Source organism: Macaca nemestrina, chromosome X, assembly GCF_043159975.1.
Source record: "Macaca nemestrina isolate mMacNem1 chromosome X, mMacNem.hap1, whole genome shotgun sequence".
Classification (NCBI taxonomy): Eukaryota; Metazoa; Chordata; class Mammalia; order Primates; family Cercopithecidae; genus Macaca; species Macaca nemestrina.
The window spans coordinates 109,131,052-109,145,102 of NC_092145.1; the positions used below are offsets into that span (position 1 = coordinate 109,131,052).

The window sequence follows — 14,051 nt, forward strand, 5'->3', positions numbered from 1 at the left end:
GAAAACTAGCCATCCACTTTTTTCTCTAACACCAGACAAAAACACACTAAGTAGTGGCATTAAAAATTGCTTAACAGATAGCCTTATGTGCCAATTAGCAATACTTTGACCACTAAAGGGACTCCTGGGACAAATGCTGGGTAGCAGTTAAAAGTGTTATAGGCTTCCTCCAGCTCCCAGACAGGAGCTACATGGACACACATCGGTCACGCGAGTGCGACAGAGACAAATCAGAACATGACAATCAGCACACAGTTTTTATCCACCCATCAATAATTTCATCATCCATTATTTTACTCAATCTTGATTAGCAATTCCATGAAAAACAATTTTGGACTACAGCTGATTGCAACTGCCTCCAGAGAAGAATTAAAACATTAACCATGGATGACAAAAACCCAGAACAGTCATGGTCAAAAATCTGATGAGAGTTTACAATTGACAAGGAAATTGAGCCACCTCTACTATATGCAGCATTTTAAGATAACAACCAGAATTATAATTGACATCTTCACATCAGGACCATCAGACTTTTACAAATTTCATGTAATTTTTTGGAATACTCATACTAATAATCCAGGTTTATGACTGATAACATATTAGATTTGTAGGAACCTATAGTTTTGAAATATATTTTAATAATATACCCATAAGTGTAACTGAGAAAGGATCCAGAATCACTTATCAATTAACAATGTTTCCCATACAATTTACCACGTAAGCCTAATCATTTAATATTTCCACAAGATGACAAACACATTCTTTTATGCTCTTCAAGGCCCAATTAGAAAATCCCAAAGTTAGCTTTAGGTCAAAAAGACTTAGGATTTTGATCCTGTGGATACCTGCCAAAGATGTCAAAAGGTTCAAAGTCCTTGATTAAACAGAATCACAGATGACTGTAAAATAATATTTATTCTCTTAACCAGAGTGATAACCAAAAGACTTTAAAAGCAATACAGAATGCTATTTGGATGTAGAAACCTGAACTCTTCTGAAGGTTAGTTTCCCAACATAATCAAAAACCTAATAAAGACATGAAGCACAGGAAATTATCTTGGTAAAACACAGAATCTTTGTTTCCTAGGCCAGTTATCAAAAAGGCAAAGAAAAGAAAACCTCCTGCAGTGTGTTGCTTCTCCTTATGGAAAGCCCATTTAGATAATCTGGAAGTTAAACCTGATGAAAAGGATACCTGAATTTAATCAGACACAGGAAAAGTGTGTCCAGGATTATGTGTGTACACTATATTAAAGAGGGATGGAAACAAGAAAACTAGTACCTTGAGCAGAGGGGAATACATGGTTTTTAGTAACAGCATGGGAAGTTTCCTGGTTACATGGAACAATTCAGAAACATCAAGAGAAGTAAAAAATACAGAATCAAGTTGTACTGAAGGAAACATTGTCTTTCTAGACTTTCAAGATAAAAATTTTAGCGTCGGGCCATAACATCAGTGTTAGAACTGGAGAAAAATTACTGGAGGTGAAAAGATTGAAGGAGAGGATTATTACTGCAGCCAAGCAAAACAATATAGCTTTTCAAGAGTAAAAAGGACAGCTGCATTTCTAACCTGAAACTAGGAAAATTAGGTAGATCTAAGAAAGAAATGTAGCATAAATAAAAACTGTTTATAGTTTGCAGGATGGCTGTTAAGGGAAGAGATTTTGGAATTAAAAATAAAAATGTCCTGCAACTTTACTAAGAGCAAATCAGCATTTTAAGAAAATCTTGTTCTAACACAGGGGATTAGATTTAAAAATTCTGCATCAGTGCATTTCTAAATATCAAAGGTCAATCCTTAGAAAAACCAATAAAAAATGTCCTTTCAATTGTAGCCAACCTGATCACACAGAAAATTCCTTTTATAAACGTTATTTTCTTTCTTTCTTTTTTTTTATTATACTTTAAGTTCTAGGGTACATGTGCACAACGTGCAGGTTTGTTACATATGTATACATGTGCCATGTTGGTGTGCTGCACCCATTAACTCGTCATTTACATTAGGTATATCTCCTAATGCTATCCCTCCCCCCACCTCCCTCCCCACAATAGGCCCCAGTGTGTGATGTTCCCCTTCCTGTGTCCAAGTGATCTTATTGTTCAATTCGCACCTCTGAGTGAGAACATGCGGTGTTTGGTTTTCTGTTCTTGAGATAGTTTGCTGAGAGTGATGGTTTCCAGCTGAATCCATGTCCCTACAAAGGACACGAACTCATCCTTTTTTATGGCTGCATAGTATTCCATGGTGGGTATGTGCCACATTTTCTTAATCCAGTCTGTCACTGATGGACATTTGGGTTGATTCCAAGTCTTTGCTATTGTGAATAGTGCCACAATAAACATATGTGTGCATGTGCCTTTATAGCAGCATGATTTATAATCCTTTGGGTATATACCCAGTAATGGGATGGCTGGGTCAAATGGTATTTCTAGTTCTAGATCTTTGAGGAATCGCCACACTGTTTTCCACAATGATTGAACTAGTTTACAGTCCCACCAACAGTGTAAAAGTGTTCCTAGTTCTCCACATCCTCTCCAGCACCTGTTGTTTCCTGACTTTTTAATGATCACCATTCTAACTGGTGTGAGATGGTATCTCATTGTGGTTTTGATTTGCATTTCTCTGATGGCCAGTGATGATGAGCATTTTTTCATGTGTCTGCTGGCTGTATAAATGTCTTCTTTTGAGAAATGTCTGTTCATATCCTTTGCCTACTTTTTGATGGGGCTGTTTTTTTCTTGTAAATTTGAGTTCTTTGTAGGTTCTGGATATTAGCCCTTTGTCAGATGAGTAGATTGCAAAAATTTTCTCCCATTCTGTAGGCTGCCTGTTCACTCTGATGGTAGTTTCTTTTGCTGTGCAGAAGCTCTTTAGTTTAATTAGATCCCATTTGTCAATTTTGGCTTTTGTTGCTGTTGCTTTTGGTGTTTTAGACATGAAGTCCTTGCCCATGCCCATGTCCTGAATGGTATTACCTAGGTTTTCTTCTAGGGTTTTTATGGTTTTAAGTCTAACATATAAGTCTCTAATCCATCTTGAATTAATTTTCGTATAAGGAGTAAGGAAAGGATCTAGTTTCAGCTTTCTACTTACAGCTAGCCAATTTTCCCAGCACCATTTATTAAATAGGGAATCCTTTCCCCATTTCTTGTTTTTGTCAGGTTTGTCAAAGATCAGATGGTTGTAGATGTGTGGTATTATTTCTGAGGGCTCTGTTTTGTTCCATTGGTCTATATCTCTGTTTTGGTAACAGTACCATGCTGGTTTGGTTATGGTAGCCTTGTAGTACAGTTTGAAGTCAGGTAGCGTGATGCCTCCAGGTTTGTTCTTTTGGCTTAGGATTGTCTTGACAACACGGGCTCTTTTTTGGTTCCATATGAACTTTAAAGCAATTTTTTCCAATTTTGTGAAGAAAGTCATTGGTAGCTTAATGGGGATGGCATTGAATCTATAAATTACCTTGGACAGTATGGCCATTTTCACAATATTGATTCTTCCTATCTGTGAGCATGGTATGTTCTTCCATTTGTTTGTGTTCTCTTTTATTTCACTGAGCAGTGGTTTGTAGTTCTCCTTGAAGAGGTCCTTGACATCCCTTGTAAGTTGGATTCCTAGGTATTTTATTCACTTTGAAGCAATTGTGAATGGGAGTTCATTCATGATTTGGTTCTCTGTTTGTCTGTTATTGGTATATAAGAATGCTTGTGATTTTTGCACATTGATTTTGTATCCTGAGACTTTGCTGAAGTTGCTTATCAGCTTAAGGAGATTTTGGGCTGAGACGATGGGGTTTTCTAAATATACAATTCATGTCATCTGCAAACAGGGGCAATTTGACTTCTTCTTTTCCTAATTGAACACCCATTATTTCTTTCTCTTGCCTGATTGCCCTAGCCAGAACTTCCAACACTATGTTGAATAGGAGTGGTAGAGAGGGCATCCCTGTCTTGTGCCAGATTTCAAAGGGAATGCTTCCAGTTTTTGCCCATTCAGTATGATATTAGCTGTGGGTTTGTCATAAATAGCTTATTATTTTGAGATACATTCCATGAATACCAAATTTATTGAGAGATAAACTTTATTTTCATAAATCTATTATAATGTGTTTAGATAATTTATGACATGTTTAGATTTTCTGCTTTCTCCTATACTTCCTCTTTCTTAAATAACCAGTCACTTTACTCTGGGACAAAAATTTACCACAAAAGATTATTTCTTATACAAAATTATTCTCTTTTCTCGTCAATCTATCTTACCAAAAATACATCCTACCCTCTTCATACACTTGCATACAGACTGTATTTCTCGTCTGTTTAATCACACACATTAATTAAAATGTTAACTCTTAGTAACCCTAATCTTCAGTGAAAACCTAGGACTTAAGCAATTTTTAACTGCCAGTCACGTACCAACAATCCATGAATACACATTTTACAATTCCCAGAAACACAGGCTAACAGAATATCTTTTTAACACAGAACAGGACATATTTACCAACAGACTCAAATGACTTTTCTTTCCTTCAAATAAGAAGCCAAAAGCATATGAGCCTGAACTCACATTCAGTAACCAATGTCTCAGAATTACATCTTATCTGGAAATGATCTAATTCAATGAACGTCCTCCCAAGCAAACATATTATGAAACATAATCATTTTCAAAAGTTCATTTACAAACTTTTATCCCATTTACATCCATTCAATTCATTCACTCTTAACAATTACATAGAAGACTTCATGAGATACTAGAAAAATCTAGCCACTAGCACAAACAAAATTTTCTATCAACAAGTTTACATTACTGTATGCCAGATAAGTATAAAAGAGCCCTAAATTTAAATATATATGCATTTTTCTAATGACTCAGAAGACATAGCCATTGCCATCAAACCAACAATATTAGACCAGTCTCATCCACCAAAAGATTGCTGTCACATGAACTTGAAAAGCATTTGGGTTTATTTGCTTAATTTACGAGTGTTCATTTATTTATAAGCCAATTTGGTTCTGTAGACAATATACAGATATATATATACACACATATATACATATATAATATATATATATACACACACACACATATACATATACACACACAAAATACAGACAGACAAAAAAGATTTTGTAGCTTTAATCGTAAGCCTGTAGCTATGAGTCAGGTAAAACTCATAGTTTAAAGAACAGTTAGAGTCAAACTATTTCTCTGTAAATGGAATAAACTGACATTTATCTGTCCCACATGGTTGATACCTTTACCGAATTTTAGAGAACAGCGCGACAAATTTACATTTCAAAGCACAGAAAATTTAAGCTTTTTCAAGTGGTTCGGGTGTTTTAGAGGAAGACTGAAATGGATACCAAGGTAACAAAATCACAGGAATTTATGACAGAATTTTACAAGAAAACATACAGATGAGTCTAGAGAAAATGTAATCCCTTCAAAATGAAAGAGTAGAAGAGGAAGGAGGGAGTGAAAGATAAAGTAGAGGTGGGAAAAAAGGTGTAGAAGACAGGCCGAGTGGCAGGCAAGGGGAGGCTAGTGGAAGAAGGTTCTTCCAGAGGGGGCTTCTTTTTTTCATCTTTAGTTTCAATCTGACAAGCACTTGTCTCTGTTTCATTAAGGCACTCACTCAATTGGGAATTATTTTCCCTAAGAAGGTAATGGTAGCTCCTTGATTCATTTAGAACTTTCAAAGTACTGGTTGAAAAAAAGATTTCCCATTGTCTCTGGAATGTTCCATGTTTTCTTTCTTCTAATTGTGCCTGCACATAGGCAAGTTTTGGAATTTCAAAGAAGCCCCACTTGGCCAATAAAGTTAAAGATTGTCCTGCATAATTTTTGTCCAGAGACCTAGCCAATTACAATTCCCTGGACCATAATTTTTGCTCATAAATCAAGCTGGAGTGCCAGAAGGCAGCTGATCAGGATAAACTTAAAATATGAGTTACCCATTGCACTGACATGACGAATGCATCCCTGTCAGTGCCCTTAGCATGAGCATCCCCAAGAAACCTTATAGACCGGTTGAGTTGGGCTGGGAGGGACCCCCTATTGAGGTGTGAAATTAAATAAAAATAAAATTAAAAAGAAAGAGAAATAAGTTTTCCTGTATTACACGACTTGTCCCAGAGGCAGCAACAGGCATGGCCCAGACCCAGGAAAAGTCTTGATAATATTATCTAATGTGCTCTGGAGGCTCTCCCAGCACTCCCTCAACATAAGGAAAACAAAAACAAATTTTCCTTTGTTTTACGAAATGAGTGTATAGATTCTTGTTCTCTGTAACTAGTGACTTCAAGTACTTTGTTTTATCTAAGAAGTACAACGAAGGACACGAGAAGCCTGAGTAGGCCTGAACTACAGCTGCCTGGGCACCATAGTGAAGGTTATAGGATAAGCCTGTGCCCAGGCAAACCTAGACAATGAACATCTGGGTTGCTTGGCAACAGTCATGTCCAATCCTGTCATTGTCCTGCCTCTGTATCCCTGCTTTCATGCCACTGTAAGCTTGCTTCAAGCTAGCCAACCCTCTTTTGTAAAGTGTGTATAAAAGTCAGGTACTGTCTTTGTTCTGGGCCCAGTCTTTTGGACGGGAGTCAGCTGGGCCTGAGTGCACTCAATAAAGATTCTCCTCTTTCAACCCGAGGTCTCTCTTGTCCTCCTGAATCCCTCAACACTCTAAACCCGGGGTGACTGGGAAGGCCACCTCTGGGATGCAGATGGAGGGAACTGGCTGAGACTTGGAAGGCCCCCCACTAAGCCTAGGGCCAACAGGTAATGCCCCCTTCAGAGTCCAGATAGGGGGAACTGGCTGGGAAGGCCACCCTCCCAAGCCTCCGACCCCCCCCATCCCATCCAGGAGACAAAAGGAAGGTCTCCTTTGGGATCTGGATGGAGGGAACCTACAGGAAAGGAATAAAGTCTCTGAGACCTTAAACAAAGGGTAGGAAGTCCGAATTTGAGAGAACTTACCCCAGCCTATCCCTGAAGCCCTGGCACCAGTGAGAAGACAACGGGAGAACTCAGGAGGCTCTTGCAGACGCTTATACGTTGTCTCAAACGGCATTGGGAGCAGTTGGGGATCGCTTCAAATTCTGTTTCTGACACTAAGAATGTAAACAAAAGTTCTCTGAAAAGGAATTTGGAGGAAAGACTGAATTCCTATGAACAGTTTGCAAACGGACACAGCCTTCTGTGTAAAACAAAACTGTATTCCAGAGAACAAAGAGATGGTTTGGCTTTCACAGAGAAAGTTCTTGCCCAGGTTCCCAGTCAGGACCTTTTGTACAAACGTAGGATTCAGACTTGCTTGGTTCTGATTGGTGAACACAGCTGAGCTCTAACTGGTCGATACAACTGAGCTCTCTTTGACTAAGGTAGGTGGGCTCTGATTGGTTGGTTCAGAGCCCAACCAATTGGTTTGTGAGCTCTGAAAGCCCCAAAGGTAAACACAGGCATGAGTTTTCCAGGAAACTCAGAGTACCTGTGTGACCTCTAGTCAGCAAATGGCTGCTTGGCTGTATTTTAAATTTAGGTCCCATTAACCACTCAAAATCCATCTTGAAGGACTGGCTGTTTTAGGTTCACATTTGTTTGCACACTTCACAAATGAAATTATGTTACTGACAAGCACATAAAAAAGACAAACCTTATTTGTTCTTAAGGAAATGCAAACTAAAGCCACAATGTGCTACCATTACACAGCTAGAATGTGAAAATTTATAAACACAAACGATATTAAGGTTTGGCAAGGATGTAAGGGAACAGGAAACCTCACACAGTGGTGGTGGGAGTGTAAAATGATACCACCACTTTGAAAAATATTTGGAGGTTTCTTACAAAATTAAACATATGCCTATCATATTTATCTCCTAGGTCATTCATCACCTAGGTATTCACTCATGAAAAGGAAAAGAATATGTCCATATAAACACATACAAAAATATTCATAGTAGTTTGTAATAGTCAAAAATTAAACAGAATCCAAATGTCCTTCAACAGGTAAATGATTAAATAAATCTTAGTATATACATATAATGCCACTCATTGATTAAAACAGTATAATGTATTGACATATACAACAAATGCATATGGATGTATCTGAAAATAAGTATGCTGAAAGAAGCCAGAGCATAAAAGTATACATACTGTGTGATTCCATTTATATAAAATTTAGAAAATATAAATTAATCTGTAGTGACAGACTGCTGATAATTGATTGCCTATGAACAGGGTAAGGATATAGGAAAAGAGGAAGGGATTACAGTTAAGCAGGAGAAAACTTTTGGAGTTTGGTGAATATATTGATTATCTTGATTGTGGTGATGGTTCATGGGTATATACATATGTCAAAATATATACAAATTTGTGTACTTTAAATATATGTGCCTTATTATATCTCAAATTATATTTAATAAATCTGGAGATTTTTTAGTAGAAATGGATAAGCTGGCTCTAAAATTCTTACAGAATTATAAAAGAGCTGAAATTGCTAGAACCACCTTGAAAAAGAAGAAACTGTCTTTTTGACTTACTATAAAGTAACAGTTATCAAGATAAAGTAACAGTTATCAAGATAGTGTGGTCCTGGCTCTTTGAAATTCAATGTAATAGAATAGAGTCCAGAAAAGTCAGCACATATATGGTCAATTGATTTTCAACAAAAGCACAAAGGCAATTCAGTGGGAAAATGTTAATCTTTTCAATAAATGGTCCTGGAACCAGTAGTTATCCACATCCAAAAGTAAAATATGAATGTTGATCTATACCTTGAGTGATATCTAAAAATTAACTCAACCTAGATCATAAAACTAAATATGAGAGCTAAATATATAAAAATTTGAGAAAAATGTAAAACAAAAGCTTTATGACCTTGAGTTAGAAAAATATTTCTTAGATACAACACCAAAAGCCTGATTTATAAAAGAAATTGATAAATTGGACTTCATTAAAATTAAAAATTTCTACTCTTCAAAAGGTACTATAAAAATAAGAAGATAAGCAATAGAGTGAGAAAAGATATTTGCAAGTCACATATCTAACAGAAGACTTGTATCCAGAATATATAAAGAACTCTCAGAACTCAAAGTAAGAAAATGAACAGCCCAATAAATAATTGCCAGAGTATTTACAAATCAGCATGTGAAAAGATACTCAACATCATTAGCCATTGGGAAAATTCATATTAAAAACATGAGAGGCCAGGCATGGTGGCTCACCCCTGTAATCCCAGCACTTTGGGAGGCTGAGGTGTGCATATCACTTGAGGTCTGGAGTTTGAGACCAGCCCGGCCAACATGGTGAAACTCTGTCTCTACTAAAAGAAACAAAAACTAGCCAGGCATGGTGGTGGGCGCCTGTAATCCCAGCTACTCGGGTGGCTGAGGCAGGAGAACTGCTTGAACCCGGGAGGTGGAGGTTGCAGTGAGTGGAGATCACGCCACTGCAGTCTGGTCAACAGAGTGAGACTCCATTTCAAACATACACACACACACACACACACACACACACACACACACACACCAACAACGACAACAACAACAACAAACCACCACGAGATCTGCTACACACCTATTAGAATGTCTAAAAAAATTTTTTTAAATCATACTTTAAGTTCTAGGGTACATGTGCACAACATGCAGGTTTGTTACATATGTATACATGTGCCATGTTGATTTGCTGCATCCATAACTCGTCATTCACATTAGGTATTTCTCTTAATGCTATCCCTCACCCATCCCCCTACCCCACAACAGGCCCCGGTGTGTGATGTTCCCCGCCCTGTGTCCTAGTGTTCTCATTGTTCAATTCCCACCTATGAGTGAGAACATGCGGTGTTTGGTTTTCTGTCCTTGCGATAGTTTGCTGAGAATGATGGTTTCCAGCTTCATCTATGTCCCTACAAAGGACATGAACTCATCCTTTTTTGTGGCTGCATAGCATTCCATGGTGTATATGCGCCACATTTTCTTAATGCAGTCTATAATTGATGGTAGAATGTCTAAAATTTTAATGTCTGCCCCCATCAATTGTTGGCAAGGCTGTGGAGGAACTGGACTCATACACTGCCAGTGGGAATATAAAACTCTACATACAGTTTGAAAAACAATTTGACCATTTTTTAAAAAGTTAGACAAATACTTATCATGACCCAGCTATTTCACTATTAGGTATTTACTCAAGAGGAAAGAAAGCTTGTCTATACAAGTATCTGTACATGAGTGTTCATGGAAGCTTTATTTGTAATAGCCCAAACATGAAAACAAATCGAATATCAATTAATGTGTTTGGATAAATAAAAATTGTGGACTATCCATACAGTGGAAGGAAGGAAAGAAGGAGGGGAAGTGGGAAGAGAGGGAGAGAAAGATGGAGGGAGAAAGAGAAGAGGGAAAGATAATGAAAGAGAAAGTAAAAAGGAAAGGGAAAGATAAAAATAAGGAAAATTTTAAGAAATCCTAAAGGTTTCTTAAGAATGCTTGAGGTTTGGGAAACACTATCCTTATTTAAGGTGTGTACTGAAAACTGTACTACTTACTATACAAAAATGCTGTAGAAAGAAGAATTGGAATAATCCTCTCTCAATTCCTTACAGCTGAATATCAGAATGCATCTGGTAACTGATATAAAAAAGCCACACACACACTGCCTATACAGATAGTGTCTATAGAATAATGGTGCCTATACAACGATCCTCAAAATGAAAGGCAGATATTTTTTCATATGTGTCACAACAGATTAATTAATTCAACAACTATTCAGTGACTCCTACCATATTTTAGGCATTATTTTGGGTTCTGTTTTTTGTAATGACCAAGATAGCATGTTCCTTGCCCTCAAGAATCTCACATTCTGTTTGGGAAGGCAGTTACACAACCTGAGAAGCTCAATAAAAGTCTGTATCTGATGAATTTGATGGCATCTGCAGTATAGTGTATTGATGTGAAAATGGAACACAGGAGAGAAGAAAGTGAAATTGACTGGAAATGAGTGGTCATGGAAAAAACAGAACACCGGGAGAGTGGGCTCTTTGTGTGTGTGTGTGAACATGCTCACTTGAACTTCACAATTCCACTGACTTCTTAGCTCATGTCCTCGATTTTGCCAGTATAAGATCAAATGATATTGAACCCTTTTACCTATAAAATAAAATAATGTAATTAGCTGGCTTCTATTAATCTAACAAGGCATTTATTCAACAAATATTTCTTGAGGGCCTATTTAGCATCAATAACACTGTGTTTGGGAAGCCTTCAGTGATGTGTCCAATGCAGGTCCACTGTGAGGCCAAATCTGAGACTGAGGGAGTAACAGAAGATGCCAGTGCCAGTTACACTACGAAGTTAAGATATCGGGAAAACACTGGCTCTTGATGGTTCCGAAAAAAAGGATAAAAGGCCACACCCTGAGTGAAGAAAATTTAAGTAGGGAAGTATCTTGGGTTTACACACTTCTTACATATTATTTCCAACACATATTTTGTAAATTAGTTGTTATTCTTTATTAAGCATGTAGCTTATACTATTACCATTAAGCCAAGAAATACTTCTTTCCACCTACCAAGGCCTAGGGCCCCTAGGTTCTGGGGACAGAGGGAAAATCCAGGCTCTATCCAAGTCATCAAAGTTCCCATAGTCTAGTGGGAAGATGGTTATACAGAAATATAATTCCCAAAATTGTGTAATGAGGGCATTGGCAAGGGTAAGAACAAGAGGCTCTGGGAACACAGGGGAAGGATGGGTAGACAGGATTAGCCTAGGCTCCTCTCAGAGGTTGTTAGTATGAAGTAGATACTATTATCCCCAATTTGCAGGTGTGGAAACTGAGGATCAGAGAGATTATGAACCTTACCTAAGGTCACACAGCAAGGCAGAGATGGGGCAAATTTCAAGCCTAGGCTTGTCCAACCCGTGTCTCATGCAGTTTGCATTACCCTAAGCTCACTCTTATGACAATGTCATCTGTTTTTATTACCAGCCACCAGCTACACTTCCTGGTGCTCTGTTTGCTAGAAAAATTTTTTTTAAGTACTAAAAACAGTTTTAGGATCAGCTATATAATTTTTGAAGTCCAGTGAAAAATGAAAATGTGGGACAACTGGTTCAAAAATCATTAAGCAATTAAGATGGCAACAACACATCATTAAAACAAGCAGGGGCCTGTGCAACTGCACAGGTCACGTACCTATAAAACCAGCCCTGTTCAGTATAGTAGCTGATTGTGGCAACTTCCAGGGAAAGGCAGCTGAAGGATTTTTGGGTATTTCCGTGTTCCCCACAGAGGAATCCTGGGGTGAAAGCTGTGCTCAGCTGTGAGGAGTGCAGGGCTCTGAAATGGGCCTTTCAGCCCCATCTCTTTCCCAGTTCACAGCTGTTTCTGGGGATTGGACACCACTTAGACATGGAGACACATAGGGAAGCTACAGACAGGGCACACAAATTCCTAGGAAAGGCCTGTAATGTTGCTGTTACTTTTTTTTTTTTTTTTTGAGACGGAGTCTCAACGCTGTTGCCCAGGCTGGAGTGCAGTGGCGCGATCTCGGCTCACTGCAAGCTCCGCCTCCCGGGTTCCCGCCATTCTCCTGCCTCAGCCTCCTGAGTAGCTGGGACTACAGGCGCCCGCCACCGCGCCCGGCTAATTTTTTGTATTTTTAGTAGAGACGGGGTTTCACTGTGGTCTCGATCTCCTGACCTTGTGATCCGCCCGCCTCGGCCTCCCAAAGTGCTGGGATTACAGGCTTGAGCCACCGCGCCCGGCCTGTTGCTGTTACTTTCTAAACCGGCTCCTGCTTCTAGGTAGATAAGCCTTTCCTACACAATCAATTACAACCTCCACCTATGAATATTTTCACGAGTGAAATGAGTTAATGTGGTTGGGCGAGAATTTTTCACCTTCCATATGAAGTTTAGGTTGATAGAGGAAATTTACACAACACAAAACCAACACCATTTCTCATAATAAATAGCAGATGAATATGCCCAAACCATTACCTTCACACTTGGCAAAACAGTAGTACCCTGTGCAGGGGCATATCATACAATTTACTTCACAAAAGAAGTTAATAACCTTGCAAGAGGGCCATGACAGAGTCCACAGTTCAATGTGTCTTTCCTTCATATTATATTTTATGTAACCTCTGTTCCTCAATGTCTTCATCTATAAAATGGGCTCAATATGAACATCTACTTCCTAAGGTTGTTCTGTGAATTAAATGAGTTAGTGTATGTATAAACGTTAAAACAGTACTTAACACACACAAGCATACTATGAGTTTTACCTGTTATATCATGCATGCCAGGTATTGTATAAAGGCAACTTGCAGTCAATGTTAATCCTTGATGTATTCCATTCATTCGTTAAAATGAATATTTTAAACAAGTTAAGATACAAATAATGCTGGGAGGAAAACTGCTGTTCTCAGAAGCATTCATGTAACTGCTGCAAGTATACATTTGTTAAATTCCTAGAGTTTGTACCTCCGAGGCTCAATCCTTTTTTTTGTTTTGTTTTGTTTTTTTTTTTACATTTTTGCACAGTGGTCTCTGGTATTGGTGAAAATGTTGCTCAATAGCTTGTGGAAATGCCTTCATATTTTGAAGTACTAAGTACAATAAAGAATGTCCCTTCCCATTTCTGAAACAGCCAGTTTGATTTTGAAAGTATTGGTGTTTAGGAAAGACTAGTAAAATGTTAAGGGGCTGTCAGAAATATCTGGACACATGATCATAATCCTAATCAGAATAAGAACCATCTCTACTGGGCACTTATGATGTGCAAGACACTGTTGGAAGCACTTAATATGCACCATCCATTTTAATACTTACAATAATCTTGGAGGCGTGCACTCTTACTGTGCCCAATTGACAAATGCAGAAGCTTTGGATCCCAGGTTAACTAACTTGCACTGGGTCACACAGTGATTCAATAGGAACACCAGAATTCAAACCCAGGAATTCTGACTCTGAAGCCAAACTCTATTAGGTATGAGATTTTGAAAATCACAAAATTGCTCTGAGCCTCAATTTCCACATCTGTGAAATGGGAATAA

At 38.2% G+C, this 14,051-nt stretch overlaps 1 non-coding gene across 1 annotated transcript; it reads right to left on the reverse strand.

The window, feature by feature from the left end:
- Nucleotides 1-227: 227 nt before the first annotated feature.
- On the reverse strand, nucleotides 228-290 carry LOC112425307 (small nucleolar RNA SNORD43). The gene has a single exon (XR_003016372.1). It is a non-coding gene; the product is annotated as a small nucleolar RNA SNORD43 (small nucleolar RNA).
- Between the last annotated feature and the right edge of the window lie 13,761 nt (nucleotides 291-14,051).